Raw genomic sequence first — 21,811 nt, 5'->3', positions numbered from 1 at the left:
TTATGCATTACTGTTACTAACGCTGTCCCCTACAGTTTTCTGACATTTGAACTACACTCATATCAATGAGAGAAAAACGTAACGGATAAAAATGGCCAAACCCTTTCTGATACCACATACACGTGTGTCCTGTTATAGCTCTTTATAGCACTCGTCTTTGTTCACTTGACAGAGGAACTGCTACCAAAGGTAATCTCTCTCTCGCGCTCTCTCTCTCTCTCTCTCTCTCTCTCTCTCTCTCTCTCTCTCTCTCTTGGTGATGATGGTGATATGGTTTTTAACCGGTGATGTCTTGTTTTTTTCCTAAACAAATTAGTTAATTTACTTTCCTTTTTTTGTTGTTTTTGTTTATATTTCTCATTTATACATATTGTTACACGCCCTGATTATATGGTAATGTGTTGTTCTAAGGTCTAATGGTCTATGGTGGTTTTTTGATTGTATGTAAGCACATGCAAATTGACCTATACGTACAAAGAGTTTTGGCAGTTGTTGTGTCTGAGTGAGAAAAGAATTCATGAAATTTGAGAGATGTAGTCATTAGGTCTGACTGCTTATAGTCTGGGATTCAAGGATTCGATTCGGAGAGGTCTGATTCGACTATGAACCTCATAGTCATTATACACATTGAAAATCACCTGCGACTCGACTGTTTCAGCACGTCCACTACATGCAGAGTGTCCGCTTAAATAACGGCTTTTTGTTCAGTCCACGTGAGCTAAACATTTATGTTCTGTAATGTTTTACTCGCATAGGCTATATTTCTACATATTTTTGACCAAGGAAGACTCGGATATAGTGTAAGTTGATTTGTAATGTAAGTTCATTTTAACTTATTCTGAAATGATAAAAAATCTTTCTGACTAAAAAGGATCTATCCAGCATAATTTATCCAAAATAATGATTTATTCGTTTTCATACTTTATAGATACACATTAATTTATCTACTAATATACTATTGAAAATACCATATATAAATAGTCATTGCCTTCTGTACAGCTGCATAAATACTGCCTTAATTTTAATTTCATATAGACACTGCTTTGTTATGTATTTTAATTCCTTCACTACGACAGCCTCAGCTGCTATCTAAAAAAAAGGTTCGACTATCAGTCGACTACGGCAAAATCTAACGAATCAGATTTGACTATGAAAATCCTTAGTCGAAAACAGCCCTAGAAGTCATTGAATGCTTTTTGTGCTAAAGCAATGATAATTGATCCTCAGTTTAGCCCACATAGACTTCTGTGGTGCTCACTGTGGGAAGAGTTTTACAAAAGTGACCTAAGTATTGAGTACACTAAACACACTTGTATACATCAGACACAGAAGTATATCATGATATCACTTCCTTGCAATTCCAAAGCACTGACTGTCAAATGACCACACTTATGAGCCAACCTGTTAAACACAGCCATCAGGTGCACAACCACACTATTGCTAAAGAGTCCATCATCTAAATAGGGATAAGACATAGCGCCAGCGCAACTGGCTTTTAAAGGGGATGAGAGCTGGGACTCGTTACACCCAAAACACTCCCATTACTCATTAAAAGAATAGGACCAACCTTTTTTGACCGTGCACTCGGCGCACAAACCATTTTTCCTGTCGTTAAATTAGCAAAAGTGGCATCCACAGTTGACAGTAATATACCTTCCACCATACTCTAAACACTTTCTAAACCGTATTAAATAGTTTTTCTCTGCATGGCGGTGGAGGGTTTACGATCTCCAGGCTCAGGTACCCCAAATTTAGGCCATGAAGGATTCCTGTGACCAAGTTGACACCGTAGCTGTGCAAGGGTGGGTTCAAGACGGTTCTTCCTGCGTTGTCTTGCTACTGAGGATATTGCTTGTGATGTTGATGAAATTCTCTGGCCAGATCCAACTAGGTGAAAAGATAATGTATAGTATCCCTGCTGAGAAACAGCATAGACCAGCATCATTCCCATGCTGGTTTGGTGCTGGTTTAGCTGGTGATCACCAGCATACCAGCACCAAAACACATCATATGCTGGTCTTGCTGGTATGACCAGCATGGGATGCTGATGGTAGTATTCTGATGACCACCAGCTGAACCAGCACTAAACCAGCATGGGAATGCTGGTGGTCCCCAGCAAACCAGCACCAAACACAACATAAGATGGTATTGCTGTTATGCTGGTTTTCCAGCAGGGATGACTGTAGTATTTTCTTTACAATATTGTCAGTTTTTTCTGATTTTTTTATGGTTGTTGTTGTTGTTATTTAGTGTAATTGTAACCTGTACTGGATACAGTATTTTATGTTTGTCTGTTGTTTGCTGAGCTAACTGTACAGTAAACATGGTTTTTTGGTTTTAACTGTAGTAAAACCATGGTTAATTTTCGTAAGGGAGCGAGTCCACGCAGACACCATACGTCATCGCCGCGTTCACGTGCGCTCACCTCCTGTCTGTAAACAGCGAGAACAGCAAACTTTTCTGCTGAATTGACAACCTGTACAGGAGTCACAAAACTAAAGGCATCTTTTATAACAACAACAGCAAAAACTTCCTGGATCAGCAAGAGCAAAAACCCAAATGAACATCGATTAACTCTTTCACCGCCAGCATTTTTCATGATTTTCACAAAAGTTTAATGCCTTCCAGAAAATGCTTCTTTTTAAATATATAAACATATAATATATAAAATAAAAGAACAGACCCTCTGCTTTCAAACAAAAAAATCTGTTTCATCCTACCTTCATGTGTTTTGTTTTTATCACCTCTCAAATATGTGTAGGTTTCATCAAAAACAGCAAATTTTGAGCAAAAAGCTGAGATAATTCCATTTTTGTGAAGGACTTTTGATAGAGATCAGATGCAGAGCGATCTTTAAAACATAAACGGACTTACAGCTGTTTGCCCTAGGGCAATACTTCTTATAAGTTGCGGAAGACCTGGTGGATAATAGCGGTATTGCAGATTGACGAGATATCTCGTCAATGGCGGGGAAAGAGTTAATTTTCTGCTTTACCAAAAGCTGCAGGAGGCATAGGGTCTAAAAATGTCGTTGCACTGTTTATTTTGGTACGGTAGGTACGCGATATGTTTGTATTGAGATGGATTCAGACATTCTACTTTGATGAAACATTGTGTTGCTTATGAAATTTGTGTTTGTTTGCGGGTTAGCGTAACAGTTACTACGTCTACACAACCGAACGTGTGCTTAAACTAATTCTAATGTAAACCAGTTGTTTATGTTGGTTATTTTGGAAGTGTTATTCACTGTGTACTGCAAAGTTTTCTCACTGGTGAAAGAGACATGAGATGTGACCGTCTGATCTGTGCGTGTTCATGTGTTTTGAAAGAGGCGTGACTTTGGATGACTTGAGGGTGGGATCAGGATTTCATTGCTAGGCGGCTACCGTTAGCATTTTTCAAAATGTGTTACCCTACCTTTAAGCAATCGTAAAAAACTATAACAGTTTTGAAAACAGTATGTAAGCATGTGCAAATTGGCCTGTATGTATAAAGAGTTTTGGCTGTTGTTGTGTCTGAGTGAGAAAAGAATTCATGAAATTTGAGAGATGTAGTCATTGAATGCATTTTGTGCCAAAGCAATGATAATTGATCCTCAGTTTAGCCCACATAGACTTCTGCTGTGCTCGCTGTGTGAAGAGTTTTGCAATAGTGACCTAAGTATTGAGAAATGTGTCCTTGCGTCTGTAAAAACTGTAAACTCTCTCTCTCTCTCTCTCTCTCTCTCTCTCTCTCTCTATAGATATATAGATATAGATACATTTATCATTTACAGATTTACAAGTCATTTAAACTTACTATTATTTATCTTGACAAGATATGAGTTGTATAACACATAAAATGAAGGTAGTTTTTTTTCAGTTGCTACCAAACATTGTTCAATACCGAAACCACCTCTTTACACAATCAGCACTATCATCATTAATGTTTGCCAAATCTCATTCGGAGCAATATAACACTGCAACAATTCTCATTCACAACACACTGACCTAAAAAACACTAACAAAAGGTGAAAAATAGGAAAAAATTCCAGGGCTGCAAAGATATTAAAAAAAGAATTAATAAAATACATTCTCAACATTACTATAATAGACTACTATGTGTAATTGTTCATTATTGTAAATTACGGTGACGGTTGTAGTCTGCTCTCTCTCTCTTGCATTTGTCCACAAGTTCTCATCAACATCACATCGGATGTGGTCACTGGCAATGCATATTGGAAAGTACCTCTGAATCGCTCTTCTTTGATTTATATTTGCCAACAATTTTAGTTCCAAACTATCCCCTTTTATGAAATGGTAATGAGACCGAGGCAAAACACCTGGGTGAAATTTCACCTAAAATTGCAATTACAGTTTTTTACGATGGCTATGACAGATTTTTCAATACTTTTAACAATTTTTCTAAACTCTTAATGCACAAACACACCTACAGCACACAACTGGCAAAATTGTTAATTTCATGCTTAAAATCACAAATTAAACTGTTTACCAAAACACTGTTAACATGTCCCAGAACCAATTAGTTATGCCAAATCACCAACACATGCTCTCTTCCAACAGAAACATTTAGTCAATCATAGTGATGTAGTCCTCGAGACCGATTTCTGCTTTTTTCGGGTCTCGGACTTCAAAGACTCGGCCTTGAGTCGATCTCAGACCACAGTGAGAGGAGAAGGACTCGTAATTTCAGGCCGAGTCCTCGAGACCAACGCATTTTTTTATGTTCATATAAAAAAAAAACACACAACACATAACAATAATAAGAAAATGCAATGTTGACGGGCATTATTTGAAAATGACATCCCATGGTGCAATGCAAATATAATGCCATCAGCGCCGTTTGTTTATCTCTAGAAAAATAAGCAGAAGATGATGCATGTGGTAGGGATTTTTTTAATGATAGCAAAAGCATAGTCCATATTAAGACGTTAAAACTGCTACTATAAAAAAACAATTTAGCTTAGTCTGTAGGCCTAACTGTTGATTATTAACTCGGGTGATATTAAATCATGAATATGAGAACTGAAATGTTTTTATGGTCTTGGTCTCGACTCGGACTTCCTTCCTGTACTGATTATAGATTGAGTTTTGCACTGCATTTCTTTTTTAAATCTATTTATATTTTTGTTTGGTTGGGTTTAGTAAATGCATGCATTATGTTTGTTTTACTGCAGCAATTCAAGACAAAAAAGTAAACAGAAACAGAATGGCTGCAGTAAAGACTTTACAGTATTTAAAACAGGACATTTACGCAAAACAACAAACATATTCAACATTGCTGCCGATTACAGTATAAAGTAAAAAAATACAAACAGAAAAAGCCACAGAAGAAAGTCTCATCATCTAATCTATTGTGTTTCTAATTGGACAAATGTTCTCATTCACATCACACCTGATATCTTCTCTGGCAAGGCATCTTGGGAAGAATCCTTTGCCATGTCTTATCCACCCCTGACATTGTTCAGTTGTGATGTCTGGGAATGCACCATCTATTGCATCCAGGTGGGAATGAAGGAAAACCTCTCCCTTGTCTTTGTGGTCTTTCGCTGACTCATGCATGCATTTATCTAATGATTTGTGTTGCTCATATTGTTACTTTTCCACACAAGATCGACCTAAAGGGGTCCTCTTTTACTCTATTGTATACCATCATGTAATTGAAAGAACCTAAGTGTGTACCTGAAGTAGGGGAATGGAGATGTGACGTTGTGACCGACCATTTGGGAACTCGCTTAGAGAGACCAATCTACATTGAGAAACTACTAAAAGCCAATGTAAGCAGCAGGTGCACATAACCAAATTAGCTATTTTTGCTGAGGAAGCCGAGTATCAGGGCCCGGCCGGTAATTATCAGTGGAGCAGCAAACTGTGGCAACAGGACGTGACGTCTCATTCCCTTCCTTCAGGAAACGAGGGTTACATAACCGAGACGTTCCCTTTCAGTCTGTCCCTACGACTGGTACATGGTATAAACAACCGATAGGTTGACATAAGTAGACCCTTACCATACTTGGCCCAGGGCTGATTCGTTGCAGATTTGAATTGCCCCTCTTCCACTGACTGGACGGCCTTCCATATACTTACCTTTGTTTGGCTTGGAGTTGATCCACTGAAAACGTGAGTTGTCCCTCTCTTGCTGTTCTATTTGTTGGGAAGGAGCGTCATACCTACCTTTGTCAGATTTGGAGTCGACCGTGGTGCCCGGACGGCTTAGAGGAGTTATATCTAGACATTACGCTCTGCCGGCCGGGAGCCGACCCGTTGTACCCGAGAGTTGTCTCTCCCTCCTGCTGTTCTGATTTGTCCAGAGTGAGAGCCATGGTTTGCCAGTCGGTATTTGCGTAGTCCGAGCGGATTTCGCATAGAAGAGAGCCATTAGCTTTATGCTCCGTGCCCCATCTGGAGTTGATTCAGCCTTGAAGTGAATTACTGCCCCTTGTGGTGAGGTACTCCAAAGTTCTAAGCTTATGAAAAGTCAGATCACTGGTGGATATCATTTGACACCAACAAGAACATATTTATGAATAAAGACATTGATTTTGATTAATAAAACACTTAAAACCCTACTTACTGTCCCTTTAAAGTTTTTTCAGATAGGGATAAGGCAAATGAATAAAAAAACCTATTTCAAGTAATCTTTCAATTCAAGTGTGCCATGAAACTGTAGGCCTACAAATTTATAGAAGAATTTAAGATTTTGTTCAGAATAATCACCCTAAAATTAGTAAGCCTATTAAAAATATTTATAAACCTAATATTATTGAAAAACAATAATGAAAATAACGCAAAATGTAGGACATTTCAATGAAAAAGATAACAAGTTTATGAGTTCATAATTTCATGATGCGGTAATAATAACAAGTGCAATAATAACAAGATTACTTGCTCATACTTTCTAATCTGAAGCAAATGCGTTTCAGTATACCGCCATAAATGACACATTTTGGAATGTAATTTCTATATTTATTGCCTTTTTCTAGTTAACAGTAATACTGTCTAATATGATGCTAACAATAAAGTTTTCGAATGTGCCATTGAGGATTTCGCCATCCATTCAAAATTCCTGAGTTCAATATCTGTAAACTGTCAGGATCCTGCCTGTATCTTGTTTTTATTCTAGTCTGTTTCAGCAGGATTCTGACAGTACAATGTTTTGTGTGGGAGATGCGTGGTCTCAGTATTGTTTATTTTAGACCACGTTTTTCCCGTGTCTTGTCACTTTTACCCAATCCCTTTCTTGTTTTTATTGTCACCTGTTACCCTCATTAGTAATGTCCTTTTGTTTGATGTTTGCGTTATTCTGGACCCACATTAGGGTCCAATTCTCTCTTTTAACTAACTATTAACTTCTTTTGCCTCAATGTACTCCAAGTACTGCTTATTAATAAAGGAGGGTTAAGGAAGTAGAATAATGTTTTGCAGAATCAGGCATTAATATGTGCTATTAAGTATTAATAAACAGCCAGCATGTCATTAATATTAATGCTAATAATCAACCAGTTAATACTGAGAATTGTAAACTTAAACCATGTTAAATTCACTATTGTATTATAGTATACATAATTGTTTTAGAGTCCATACACAGTATTTAGTTACATCAGAAGTAACTGTTATTAGATTACAAGAAGAATAGAAGTAATCCCTTATTTTACTTTTTTAAGGAATCTGTAATTAAATTACAATAACTAATTACTTAGTAACTAGTTACACCAACACTGATTGTTGCTTAGTCTTGTCGAGTCCAGTAAATGTCAAGTGTCAAGTTTATTTTTTAGTAGTAATGCAAAGTCTGATTCATTTCCGCGAACCGGCTCTTTTCAGACAGTTTGGCTCATTGAACCGGTTCAAAAAGCCGATTCACCTGTTCCAGACGTCATCAAGAAATTACATCACTACGCATTTTCATTCAAGTCAATGTGTTTTTTCCACTGACTGCGTTCCAAATCCGTCACAGCTCCTGCCACAAATACGCAGAGCTTCACAGCTTCACAGGGTGGAGCCATGACTATATCGCATGATCACACCTGAATTCGCAAGATCACATGTCATGATCTGGGCTGATCCAGCAAAACGTCATAATTTAACGTCATAATGGGCGGAGACAGAACTAGATATCGCACGATCATCATGTGAATTTGCGAGAACTCATCGGTCCTTGTCACTTCAGTACGCAGCACGGAGCCGTAGCGCAGCGGAGCCGCTCCGCAGTTGGTGGAAATCGTCTCGGTTACGTATGTAACCCTCGTTCCCTGAAGGAAGGGAACGGAGACGTCACATCGTGACCGACGAATTGGGAATTGGGAACCGTTTCGCGGGTGTCCTATCTACTTCGAGAACTATAAGAAACGCCAATGAACTTGGCATGCAGGTATTTGCATAATGCCGGCGCCGCCCCGCCAGGTGTGTATATAAGGCACAGGTGCATAATACCAAATCAGCTATATTATTGCTGAGAAGCCGAGCAACAGTGCCCGGCCTGAAACAGCAATGGAACAGCAAACTGTGGCGACGGGACGTGACATCTCGGTTCTATTCCTTCAGGGATTGAGGGTTACATACGTAACCAAGACGTTCCCTTTCAGGCGGTCACTACGATGTCACGTCGTGGCCGACGAATTGGGAATCCCTACCAAAACGCCACTGCAGCTGAACCCTTCCAGTGCCTGCATAAGCCCTCGGCCCTCCACATAAAGGGGCGGAACCTAAGGCGAAATACAGAAGGCCGGTCACTACCTGTTCCTTAACCCACGATAGTGAACCAGCGAACTGGGGAAGCGTCTAAACTGAGCGGAGCTGGAACACTGCAGAAGCCATCCCCTAAGAAGGTTAAATGGATGACATAAAAACATATGAAACAACCGACAGGTTGCTCACAAAAAAGTCTCTGAACAATACATGGTATGCCGAGAGATGCAGAGCAGGCTCTGCTAAGGAAAAACGTGGAGGATTAGAACCCCACAGACTATACACACAAATGAACCCCACGTAGGGGACAAATGTGGACGCCTAGCCTACACAGGTTTACAGAGAATACAACAGTGATAGGTTGACAGCGGATGCTCCGCAACATCGGCTATCAGGGCAGTGGAGGAGAGGCAAAAACAGTTTTTGTGACGTTTTTGCCCCGATGGCCTTCCATAGTGGAGCAAATGTACAGCACCAAAATAGAGGCTCCAAGCCGACACACGAGCCGACCCTCGGCATTCTTAACTAGTTAGTAGAAAGAACCCGAGTGGAAACCGGCTCGACACGAACACTATAGAATCTTGTGAACGTATTAGGTGTCGCCCAGCCTGCAGCTCTACAAATATCTGTTAGCGAGGAACCGCGAACCAGTGCCCAAGATGATGCCACACTGCGTGTAGAGTGAGCACGTAAATTAAATGGACAAGGCACATTCTGCTTTTGATATGCAAGGGCTATAGTATCCACAATCCAATGGGACATCCTCTGCTTGGTGACAGCTTTTCCTTTCTGCTGACCACCGTAACAAACAAAGAGCTGATCTGAGGTCCTAAAACTTTGCGTCCTGTCTATATACACACACATGTAGTGCACGAACAGGGCATAACAAAGCCATGGCTGGGTCTGCCTCCTTCAAAGGCAGCGCTTGAGGCAATGAGGCTCACCGGAGGGAACCCGTATTTGCGCATGTTTTGCGGCCAGCTGTGTGCCAATGCATCCACGCGAGCGAGTCATCGGCTAGTGAGTAGAACAGGCGACAATGGGTCGTCTCTGGGGAAGCAAACAGATCTATCTGCGCTTTGCCGAAACGTCTCCAAATCTGCTGATCCGCAATGGGGTGGAGCCGCCATTCGCCGGGACGCGCAGCCCGAGAGAGCGCATCCGCCTCTACATTGACCGTGCCCGGAATGTAAATGGCACGAAGAGACCTCAAATTCTTCTGACTCCAAGTGAGGAGGTGACGGGCGAGATGCGACAGGTGACGCGAGCCTAAACCGCCTTGACGATTGATGTACGCCACGGTCGCAGTGTTGTCTGTGCGAACTAATACGTCTTTGCCCCGAAACTCGTTGCTGAAACGGACGAGCGCAAGATATACAGCCCAAATTTCCCGGCAGTTTATGTGCCAATGCAGCTGAAGTGTCGTCCAGACCCCCGAAGCCGCAAGCCCATCGTACGTGGCCCCCCACCCCGTGTCTGAAGCATCTGTGCATACTATTGCATGCCTGGAGACCTGTCTCAGAGGCACACCGGCTCGGAGAAACGCACGGTCTAACCACGGGGTGAAAGTGCGACGACACGCAGATGTAATGATAACACGGTGAATGCCGCGCAGCCACGCTCTCCTCGGGACTCGATCGTGAAGCCAGTGCTGAAGCGGTCGCATATGAAGCAGTCCGAGCGGAGTTACAGCTGCGGCTGCTGCCATATGCCCCAGGAGCTTCTGAAATTGTTTCAGTGGGACCGCGCTCTTGCTCTTGAATGTATTCAGGCAAGTCAGAATCGACTGTACACGCGCTTCTGTTAGACGAGCTGTCAAATCGATCGAGTCCAGTTTCATCCCGAGAAAAGAGATTCTCTGCACGGGGCAAAGCTTGCTCTTTTCCCAGTTGACCCGAAGACCCAAACGAGCGAGATGTTTTAAAGTTAAATCTCTGTGATCGCACAGCGTCTGACGTGTTTGAGATATTATTAGCCAATCGTCCAGATACGCGAGAATGCGCACACCATTCTCTCTCAGGGGTTTTAAAGCCCCCTCCACTACTTTGGTGAATACACGGGGCGACAGGAGGACTTTGTACTGGGGCCTGTGTCGGGGGAGAGTCGATACGTGGAAGTACGCGTCCTTCAGGTCGATAGATGCGAACCAAACGTTTGGACGAATGCATGGAAATATGCGCTTGGGCGTCAGCATTTTGAACGGCATTCTGTGAAGTGCACGGTTCAGCGAACGCAGGTCCAGGATCGGTCGCAAGCCGCCGCTTTTCTTGGGTACAATAAATTAAGGGCTGTAAAACCCAGACGTCAATAGGACAGCGATCTCCGCACGGAGGACATGCACATCGGCAGCTCTCACCGCAGTGAAACGACGCCGGAGAATTTGGGGGAACGCCGGGCAAATTGTATCCCATAGCCGAGACGAATCGTGCATAAAAGCCAACGCGACGGGCTGGGAAGCCTTTTCTACGCCCCCAGATACCGTGCGAGAGGAACTAAAGGCACGATCGGTGTACCCGCGGCGGGCGCAACGGAGGTGATCGCCAGTGTATGCGTATTGGCCGCACCGACAGCAGTGTTGTGTGTGATAACACTCACCTGAGTCCGTTGCTGGGTGTGTGAGTAAGGGAGGCTCTGCTGAAGACACCTCACACCACTCGATGCACCCTCTGGCAAAGGAGGAGGAAGACGATGGGTTATGAGCCTGTGACTGTCTCCTATCCCCTGAGAAGTTGGAGAGCGCGGAGGGGTTATGAGCCCGTGCGTCCTCTCGTACTCCTCTGATGAGTCGGAGAACGAGGGGGGGTTATGAGCCCGCTTGTGTCTCCGGCGCTCATCAAAGTGGAATTTGCTCTTTCTGTGTCTGTGTGGGTGCCGACTGAAAAATCAGCGGAACAGAAAAATGAAATAAAGGATTCCCCAACCGGCCCTCCTCCGGTGGGGGGAGTGGTGCCTTCACCATCTCCCGAAGAGCGATCCCCTCCATCTCTAGGTCGCCCGTCTCAGGGCCGCTTCGACTTCCTTTTCCCACCCTTTGAAGCGGGCTGAGCGGGCGGGGCGGACTTCTGACGACCGGTTCCTCGCTTCTTAGAAGAGCCCTGGGGAGGATCGGAGGCGGCCGCCGCAGGACGCCCTCGGCGAGGAGCAGGCTGAGGCGCCGACGTGGATGGGGCAGGCGCAGGACGCTTCCGACGTGGCATGATCTGAGCGATGGCCTCAGTCTGCTTCTTGGCCACGGAGAATTGCTGGGCAAACTCATCGACCGTCTCGCCAAACAGGCCGGCCTGGGAAACCGGAGCATTCAAGAGCCGGGTTTTATCAGCGTCCTTCATGTCCGCCAGGCACAGCCACAGATGTCATTCCTGAACTACCAGGGTAGACATCGCACAACCAACGGCAGTGCGGTGACCTTGGTCGCACGAAGCGTCAGATCAGTAGCCGCATGGAGCTCGGAAAACTCCGCCGAATCGTGACCTCCCTCGTGAAGATCCCTCAGAGCCTTAGCCTGGTGAACCTGCAGCAATGCCATGTCATGCAGGGCTGAAGCTGCCTCCCCACAGGCTTTGTAAGCAGCGCCGGTTGGAGCGGACGAATGCTTACAAGCGCGTGAGGGGAGAGTAGGCTGGTCCCGCTAGGAGGAAGCGACACCGGCAAGACACAACTGCATCGCGACCGGCCGCTCCACTGACGGGATACCAGTATACCCACTGGCATCTCCACCCTCGAGAGAAGTGAGAGGAGAAGGCTGAAACGGCCGGTTCCGGGCGGAAAACGGGGTTTTCCACGACCGCGTCAGCTCTTCATGCACCTCCGGGAAGAAGGGCACCGGGGGCGTGGACTGAGAAGCCCTGGCACCCCCGAAGTACCAATCATCGAGGCGGGACGGTTTGGGTGGGGGAGGTTCAGTCCACTCCAAGCCGACCGCCGCCGCCGCCCGAAGGAGCATGGCTGCCATCTCGGGATCGAACACAGGACCCGCAACCCTACCCGAAGGCGGGAGTGAATCTGGATCGACCTCCGAGGGTGACAACCCCCCCTCCGATGTTACGGTGGACAAAATCTCCGGTGGAGGCTCGACAGAGCGCGAGGATACCGTAGAACACGGGCCCCTCGTCTCCATCGGCACCTCTGTTGGCAACGGATCAGGGCGCTAAGAGCTACTGGACGAACCAGCAGACCGACCCAGCACTGTTATACGGAGATCATCCTTCGCAAGTCTGGTAACTGCACCCCTAGCAGCACCAGACTTGGAAGGCGGGGGCTGTTGCCGGAGAAACGACACCCGTCTCCGCAAATCCGTCATAGTCATACCCTCGCAGACGGAGCATGAACTATCACGCAATGCTGCCTCTGCGTGCTGGAGTCCCAGACATGAAAGACAACGCTCATGGCCATCCCGGGGAGCGATGAACACATCGCATCCAGCAACGGAGCACGGACGGAATTCCATCTTTAAAAAGACGAACCTGACCGTGACACGAATGAGTGGCTGTCTTTAAAAAGACACAAAGCTCAAACGTGCTGCTCTTTTAGGGAAATCACTCTTTGTGCGAGCTGGTGAAACACACAGGGAGAGGCAACGCACTCACTCGAACTCAAGTCCTAAATTAAACAGACAGAGAGAGAGAGAGAAAGGGTGGAGAAAACACTGCGAGCCTCCGCTGAGGTGTCTTTGCCCAACCAACTTCAGCAATCTGAGATTTTTTCCTTTTCCTCCAAAAGAACAGAGATCTACAAAGATCAGTTTAAACAGCTTCTCGTGAGCAGATGTCTGCCGGCTTCGAAGCAATGGAGCTGGTTTGGTGTTGTGCACCTGCGCCTTATATACGCACCTGGCGGGGCGGCGCCGGCATTATGCAAATACCTGCATGCCAAGTTCACTGGTGTTTCTTATAGTTCTTGAAGTAGATAGGTCACCCGCGAAGCGGTTCCCAATTCCCAATTCGTCGGTCACGACGTGACGTCATAGTGACCGACTGAAAGGGAACCAGCGTTACAATGCTTACAAACCGTGCCAAAAGTCAAGTGTAAGCACAGAAAAACTGAGGTCAAAAGAATACAGTTCATACTTGTTTAGCATTAATATAAAGTTGCAGTTTCAAAAGACATGAATTACACTTATGATTAACAGTACAATGTTGAAAAACTTGTTTTCTTAGGCAGGGCCGGCCGTGGGGTTTTTGGGCCCTAGGCAAGATCATGAAGATGGGCCCCTATGGTAGCACTGTAATTCTTATTTTATTATTTTCAATGAATTGTCATTGTGATTACCCACTCTAATATTAAATCTTTGTGGGGTAGGGCTCAATGCAAAGCCTCTGCTGGCCTGGTCAGGCAAGTGGTTCAGTAATGAAGTATATTAAGTATGGTCAGTAATAAGAACAAATAATCAGGGCCCGGTTCCCCGATAACGTTCACTCAGTCTTAGCGTGCTAAGAAGACTCGAAAAGATATATCTTACCAAAGTTGTTTATGTTCCTAAGTTTGTTCCCTGAAGTGTCCCTTAGGAAGCTTCTTAACACGCTGCCTCTAAGTTCGACTTAACAATGGCACTGTCCCAAGTGAAGGTGCTGAATTATTTGGGATCGATCTCTCAGGGATCGATTTTCCACTTCACGCGAAGGTGCATTACGGCGTTAAGAAAGACAACACGCTCTATACAAATGGAACATTACTCAAATTATTCCAGTAACATTTATTTTAACATAGTTTAAGTTATCCGTAAAATATAGACTATTAATTAAATTATCAAATTGTCAGTAATACGGCCACTTGTGCCGGTTCTTGACATTGGTTTAACGACTTAAAAAAATTATATAATACACTTTTATACTAATGGTAAGGTACTTAACAATCAGAATTACTAGGCAAGCAGCTGTAGTACTTCTGTTTAATGCGGTACTGCTTGCCATTAATGTTTTCAATAGGGCTTATTCGCAAACACCGGAAGTCGCTAGCCGCGGCCATCTTGTTGACATGACATCTGTCCTGCCCCTAGCCGCACGTAGATTTGAGTCAAGGGGAGCAGTAGCCTAATGGCTTAATCTCGTCTGTATTAAGAGAAGATGAGCTTGATTATTGTGGAACAATATCAAATAGACCCAATAGGCTTAAGTAAAGATCCGTCCTTATTGCCAGCCGTAACTTATCCGGATTTATAACTTATAACTATATCGTTCATACAGTATCCGCATTCATCATACAAGCACTGAAGGGCCGTTCACATTATAACGATAACTATAACGATAACTACATCATCGTCCACATCACCAAACAATACGTTTATGCTAATTCGCTCACTGCACTCGCGCAAATCACTTGCCTTTAATATTGCTTGTAATAAAAACTTTTGCAGATGTCCTCAACACGCTGCGTTTCGCGTAACTCTAAACAGTGAATCTAATAGTTTGTGTAATCTCTTACCTTTTGGCATAACAGTTAGTTAATGTAATAGATTAAAAAGCATTACGTAGTCAATTATACAGCAACTGGAGGTAATCTAATGTTATAGACCTCAGCAATGAGCTTCACTGTCATTTTAAGTGGCCGTGCACTTGAAGTTCAGATAGATTTTAATGCTATCAATGGTTTATCCTTCATCAGGTGGGAAAAATCGCTCAGAAAGTGATCCCAATGATGTCGTTCATTGTATCTGTATCGTTATAGTTTTGGTGTGAGCTCCGCTATTCTGTTTAATATAAAACGATTTTCAAAACTATGTGAACGGCCCTTAATTCCCTACCTAGTATCAATGCCAGACCTATTATGATGTTCATATAGTTATTAATACTAATTTAATAACTGTCTCAATTTATGGCAGCTTATTTGAAAGAGCAGTTTCAGCCACTGCTTACAGCTAACCATATGTTATCAAATTAAGGGGACAGACTGTGAGCATATATCCCTAACGTTACCTGTGGTAAAATGATGGGGACAGACTTTGCTGTTGGAAGTCTCTCATTCGCTGGTTCAACTCCTCTGTCTCCTTCCTTTCATGTTTTCTGACAGTCGGTATCGCATAAAAACTAATTCCGGGGTTCTTTTTGCTGTTGTTAGAACATCCGTGTATTAAACCACACACCATCGCGCGGTTTTAAAAAAATTACACCGATAATACCATGCATAATACCCACGCTGCCTCGCTTGTCAATTGACAGACTGACAGTTTTATGTCAACAATATGGCCGCCGCGAACATTGATGACGTAGATCGAATAAGCCCTATAAAAAGCATCCTATCTATAATAAACAGAGAGAGTTAGATAGAGAATATGGTCTGAGAAGATCCAGCAGCTCCGTAATGGGTTGTCTTCGGAGGCAATTTTTTTTTAACTTAGCCACGTCAGGCAAAATGTCAAAAGGGTTTAAGTGTTGCCGAATAAAAAAAATTGGCATAGACTTAATGGTTACGGGGTTACCGGTGTTATGTGGAAGTCTGTTCCCCCTATGTTTCCCTTTAGTGTTTTTATAGCGTTTTTATGAAAATTTACGCTTATTCTTTATATACATTGAAAGTTTTAATGGCTACTGAAATGTGTGTGCATTTATGTAATGTATCTTTATTATTCTTGATTGTAAGTCAATTATTTTTACAGTATGAATCATATTATATGTATAATATATATTTATTATGTATGTTAAAAGACATAAAACTGTCAAATATGAAATATTTAATAAATTGTATAATAGAATACATGATATTATTGCTTTTTAGTATAACCAATTTAAATATGTAATATTTCTAATTTAATTATAAATGTAACGTGATGAATACTCTATAAACATTGAAGGAACAGACTTCGATGGGGAACATTAGTTCTGATACCAAATAAAGTAAACTGCATAAATAGCCCTTTAACATATTTTATTATAAGTCTGAAAAAGTCCATAACATAAAATCATTGTCAGCATACCGTAGTTTGACTTGTACTGCGCTGCGCTAATTTCTAAAGACTGCGGCGATGGCGTTTTGCGCTCAAACAACGCTAAGAGAGAGCTTACGAATGGTCCAGACCAACCTTAAGAAAGTGTGACTTGCAGAAGATATACTAATCGTACAAATGTTTTGGGAATCGTGACATAGAGTTAAGAGAGAGGTTAAGGAATAGGTTAAGAACTACTTAGCGATAAGAACGTTTTCGGGAACCGGGCCCAGATTATTATGACTAGCACAAATAAATATGCACATGAAATACATAGTGCTGTTTCTCTAGGTGTTTTTTCTGGTTTAAAAATTGAATAAAATTAATCAAATGTAAGATAACACTGTGTAAGTCAAAGATAGATTTTTACAAAAGATAGAAGTTACAAAAGTGAATCATTCATCAATCATCCAATTCCATCTGCGTTTTATTTCTATCATGTTACACTCTAATCACCTCTAATGTCACCGAATCTGTACTTGAAAATTAACCATCCATTGATCGTTTCATCTTGCCCTAGGCTACGGACTGTATCGCCTGTTGGACAGGCTGGCCCTGTTCTTGCAACTTGATTTACACCTTTACCAGCCTGTTTTTGTATATGCAAATTTATTTTACACTTGCAATGTCACATACACTCTCACTGCACCTTTATCGTGTGCATGCAAATCTTTTTGACGCTAATTTACCTTTATAAAATTGCTCATTTTAGGTCAATTGAAATATAACATGTATAAACAGATGTATTTTAGTTTTACTTCACTCTCATTTAGTTTTAATGAAAGTGAAGTTACTTGTGTGCTCTCCCAGCAAACACAGAAAGTTCCCCTAACGTTCCATATGGTTCCCATTTGGTTATTTTTTAGGAACCAAATAAGAACGTTCAGGGAATCAGAAATTGTTAGCTGGGTTAACCGCTCCCATTGCGTGTGTCGTTACTGCACCGGACACGTTACTGACCTTAACTGTCACCCGTTCCTCCTGTAAGGTGAAAAATAAAAAAATATATCCATCCGTTTGGCCCAATGGCGGAAACCAAACATCATGGCAGAAGGATCGTCGCATGTTCTGTCTTTTCCGGTGCTTGCACATGACGTTTTAACATTAATGCAAGACAATGCTATTTTACCACTTGCATTAAAACACTTCATATAACACCAAACAAGACCAGTTTCAGATACTTGTGTATGCAGCATGTAGCATTCCATATACAATTTGCTTTGAGAACATGAGGAGAGGGGGACGAGAAAGTGTGGCAGGGTGTGACTCTTCTGTCCCCACAGCATTGGGTAGCTGCCTTGGGGGGTAGATGTGAATTCTTTGAAAAAGGTTTCAGATGATAATTCAACAGGAATTAGAAAACGGTTCCCTGTACATTCAGCTATTCGCTGCTGGTCTTAGCAATACCTTTTGTCATGGTTTCGCATCACCTTACACTCCTAAGGGAAACCTAAAGCTCTAAGAGTGTACACTGAAAAAAATGGACTTGGTGGGTCTTTGAATTTAAATAAAATAAACATGTATATGCAAAACAAAATATTTATATTCCTTGTGTAAACATAATTTAATTGATTAGGATGAAAATGTTTTGTTTGAATGTAAAATGAACACATTATTCTCACATTGATTAAAATTGATTGAATTGAATACTTAAAGCAATAAAATTGAGTAAGCAAACAAAACGGCACCTCCTGAGCAGAAGGTGGCAGTAACGCTCAATGAAAAGCATGTCAACTGCCATAAAAGAAGAATAAACATCGTTTGTTTTGGGCGCCAAAATGAAGACTCAGCAACAGTCAGTCAGAAGAACTCTCTCAGACGGACACCACGTTATTAAAGTAAGTTCTATTATTTATTTATGCTCACTTTATACGTGATACATCTTCACTAGATAGACAGTTTTTTTTACAATATGTAGTCATTGCAATGACTTGTAGTAAAAATTAGTTTGCAGGAGGTTGGTGGAGTAAGTTAACGTTACAGTCAGTCAGTCAGTCAGTAAGTGTAAGGCTCATAAAGAAAAACAGCGTTTTAAAAATGTCAGCTGTATAACGTTATTTCTTGTTTGGTAGTTTTATCCGAGTTGAAAACTGTCAGCTTTGAGTTGACTTTTGAGGCACTTTTTACTCAGCTGTTCTATGGAAACGGTTCAGGACAAATAAAACCCTAACCAAACGTTTTTATTCTGTCCAGAGTAACGTTATCCATGTAAGTAATTTACCAGATGATATCAATTGACTACATTAATAATGACATTGCGTATTAAAAAAAACTGTCTGCTTAATCAGATTATCAGACCCGCGTCAGTTATTCATGACTTCGCTACGCCAAGAGCAACACTTGATTCAATTAGAAAAAGCTTTTTTAAATGTCTCGCGTGACGTCTGGTAACGTTATATTAACTGAAAAAATTGCTTTATAGTGCCACACCTTAAAGCTGACATTTTCAGAAGAGAACCTTGTTGTTTTAAGATCTAATTTTGTCCAAAATTGCGTCCTATGACAGATATAATACTTATTTCATTATTGCTCTGTGTATGTGTGACCTTCATCATTTGAGGTTATGTGTTGATTTCACCTCTGAATATTTCCTCTTATAGGTCCATCATCCTTTCATACGCTACACACTCAAAAGCATTGGTAAGTCATCAAAAAAAATCTTATTTTTGTAACTAATATACCTGTATTATTTTTTGACTCGCAGTACTCAAATAAACAATGGTTGGTTAATTTGTTTTCAGATAAATCCTGAATTTAAAAGAATCACTACTGTCTAATGTTCCTGTGTGTCACCTGGACCTCCAATCAAAAAACCTGACGAAACTCTTCTATCAGAAAGGAGGACAGCTAGCAAAAAGACTTGGAACAATCAATGATCAAATGACAGAAGTAAGTAATATAGATTCATAGACATACAAATGTGTAAACCTTGTTGGAAGTACAGAACGTTTAGTATGTTTTAGTTACATCTTTTGGCACAAGGGTCATTAAAACACCTGGGAAGATTTAAAGGGGTAGTTCACCCAAAAATAAAAATTCTCATCACTTACTCCCTATCATGTTGTTACAAACCTGTATAAATGTCTTTGTTCTGATGAACACTAAGGCGTCAGTCACACCAAAAGCGCTTTAAACGCGTGCAAACGCAAGGCGCGACGCACTGCCTTTTTTAAAAAAGAGCAGTGCGGCGCAGCTTTACATATTGCTAAGCAACCACCGAGTCAGCTGTCTTGTCAATCAAATATTGAAGCGTGAGTGCTCTTTTGCTGTTAACTGTCATATAAGCAGAAACTTTAAAAAGAGGACGCTTGCTCTGACCTTGTTTGAGGGTGAGAGGTGCACAAACACGCAGGAGAGAGTGAGCGAGTGGAGTCTGGTTCTTCAAAGCAACTGTAAACTTCCCTCACCACAACGTAAGGCCCGCCTCTCCCCTCATTCGATTGGACAATGGAAGACGCAAATGACGTCAGGCGCTTCTCCACTCTCAGCGCTCCTTCAAAAACGCGTGCGCGGCAGAAAACCGCAAGGCGCTCGGCGCGCATAAACAGCGCGCAAACGTGCCCTGCCCATAGAATATCATTCAAAAAAGGCGCCTGCAACTGCCATAAACGCTTTTGGTGTGACTGAGCCCTTAGGAAGATTTCCTTCTAAGGAATGTTTGCACCCAAACCAATCATAAGCCCCATTCACTTCCATAGTGGGGAAATATAATACTATGGAAGTGAATGGGGCTCATGAACAGTTTGGTTGCAAACATTCCTCAAAATAAATATCTTCCTTCGTGTTCATCAGAACAAAGACATTTATACAGGTCTGTAACAACATGAGAGTGAGAAAATGAGATAATTTTGCTGTGATGGTCAGGTATGGTAGCACACACTTGAAATGTGGCCTCTTTATTTAACACACACACACACCTGGAGCAGTGGACAGTGCAGCTGCCTTGCTTTGTAACCCATGTATTTGTAACCAATTGTAACATGCTGTGGCAATGCACATGGGTCTGTATACTTACATTTATATTTGTTTGCATTGTACTAATTTCCAATGACACTTTTATTGTAACAGTAACTTTTTTCTGTTTCTTTAACTAAATTGGTCTGTTTTGTACAGGGCATGGATGAAGTCAGCATCAGTGAGGTCATTTGAAGACACCAATGTTGGGATTTGTGCTCTCAAACAACATGCTTCTTGAAGAAGAGGATCTTTGTATAGTCCTGGAAGGCATGAAGGTGTTGCAACATCGTGCCATGTTGTTTGAGCTGATGTATTCCTTTAAACCTGACCTATCCTGATCTCCGCTTTATTTTTGAGGAAATCCAAAAGATTTTAATGGAACTACAATCGAGCGTAACTTTAATGAACAGTTTCTTTCAGTGAAAGGATCAGAAAGACTGTGCTGCTCATTTATGTTCTTTTTATTTATCTGTTTTAAGTGTTTTCTCTTATTAAAACATTAACAGTTAGCTGCTCAGAGTTGATTTTGGAAATGGTTGTTGTATTTTGTTTTTGTTGAATCTTTGATTATCAGTTTATACAAATGCTGTAGCTCTGACTTTCTGAAGGATTGATATTTTCCAGTTTGTAAATCCATTTAAAAAATAATAGTACTTATTGTTTTGCATGTCTCTTTGGAATGCAGTGTTTGTGTTTTAGCACTTCTAAATCTACTGTGATAGTAACTATTTTAAACATTTGGGTCAGTTTTACAGATGGGGCTTTTCCTAGTACCAGACTTTTGCAATGCCTTAATTTGAAAACATATTGCACTGACATATCTTGACATATATCAGTGCCATTGTTTTGTCTCAAGATGTATTCCAGTGTTGTTTTTGTAAGGTAGGTTTGTTTGTAAACTTTTTTTGTAAAAAATATTCTAATATAACTACTAGGGCCTAGTCATGGCTTAATCTACAACCTGTCTGGGAAATTGCCCCTTTATGTATGTACTGCATGTGCTGATTGTTGTAATAGTTATTGACTGTTAATGAATTAATGTGTAGTGATTTAAATGAATTGATGATCTGAAAGCAGTGGTTTGCCTCAATATCACTAAACATTTGTACAAAACTCTTTGCTTTTTATGCCAATGCAAATGTATTTTGTATTTAAAAAAGAAATAAATAACATTTGGATAATTATGAGTGATTATTCTGGTGCCAGAGACATAATGAAATTGCTTTAGAGTTACATAATCCCATAATAT

General features: G+C 41.7%; 1 long non-coding RNA gene across 1 annotated transcript; it reads left to right on the top strand.

Annotated features, from left to right (window-relative positions):
• Window positions 1-18,585: 18,585 nt before the first annotated feature.
• LOC129442539 (uncharacterized) lies at window positions 18,586-21,743 on the top strand. Its single transcript, XR_012367426.1, has 3 exons — window positions 18,586-19,245; window positions 19,347-19,494; window positions 20,719-21,743. It is a non-coding gene; the product is annotated as an uncharacterized lncRNA (long non-coding RNA).
• The last annotated feature ends 68 nt before the right edge of the window (window positions 21,744-21,811 follow it).

Source organism: Misgurnus anguillicaudatus, chromosome 1 (genome assembly GCF_027580225.2).
Source record: "Misgurnus anguillicaudatus chromosome 1, ASM2758022v2, whole genome shotgun sequence".
In the NCBI taxonomy this organism is placed as follows: domain Eukaryota; kingdom Metazoa; phylum Chordata; class Actinopteri; order Cypriniformes; family Cobitidae; genus Misgurnus; species Misgurnus anguillicaudatus.
Note: the sequence above shows the minus strand (reverse complement) of the source record. Positions and strands in the feature narration are given on the sequence as shown.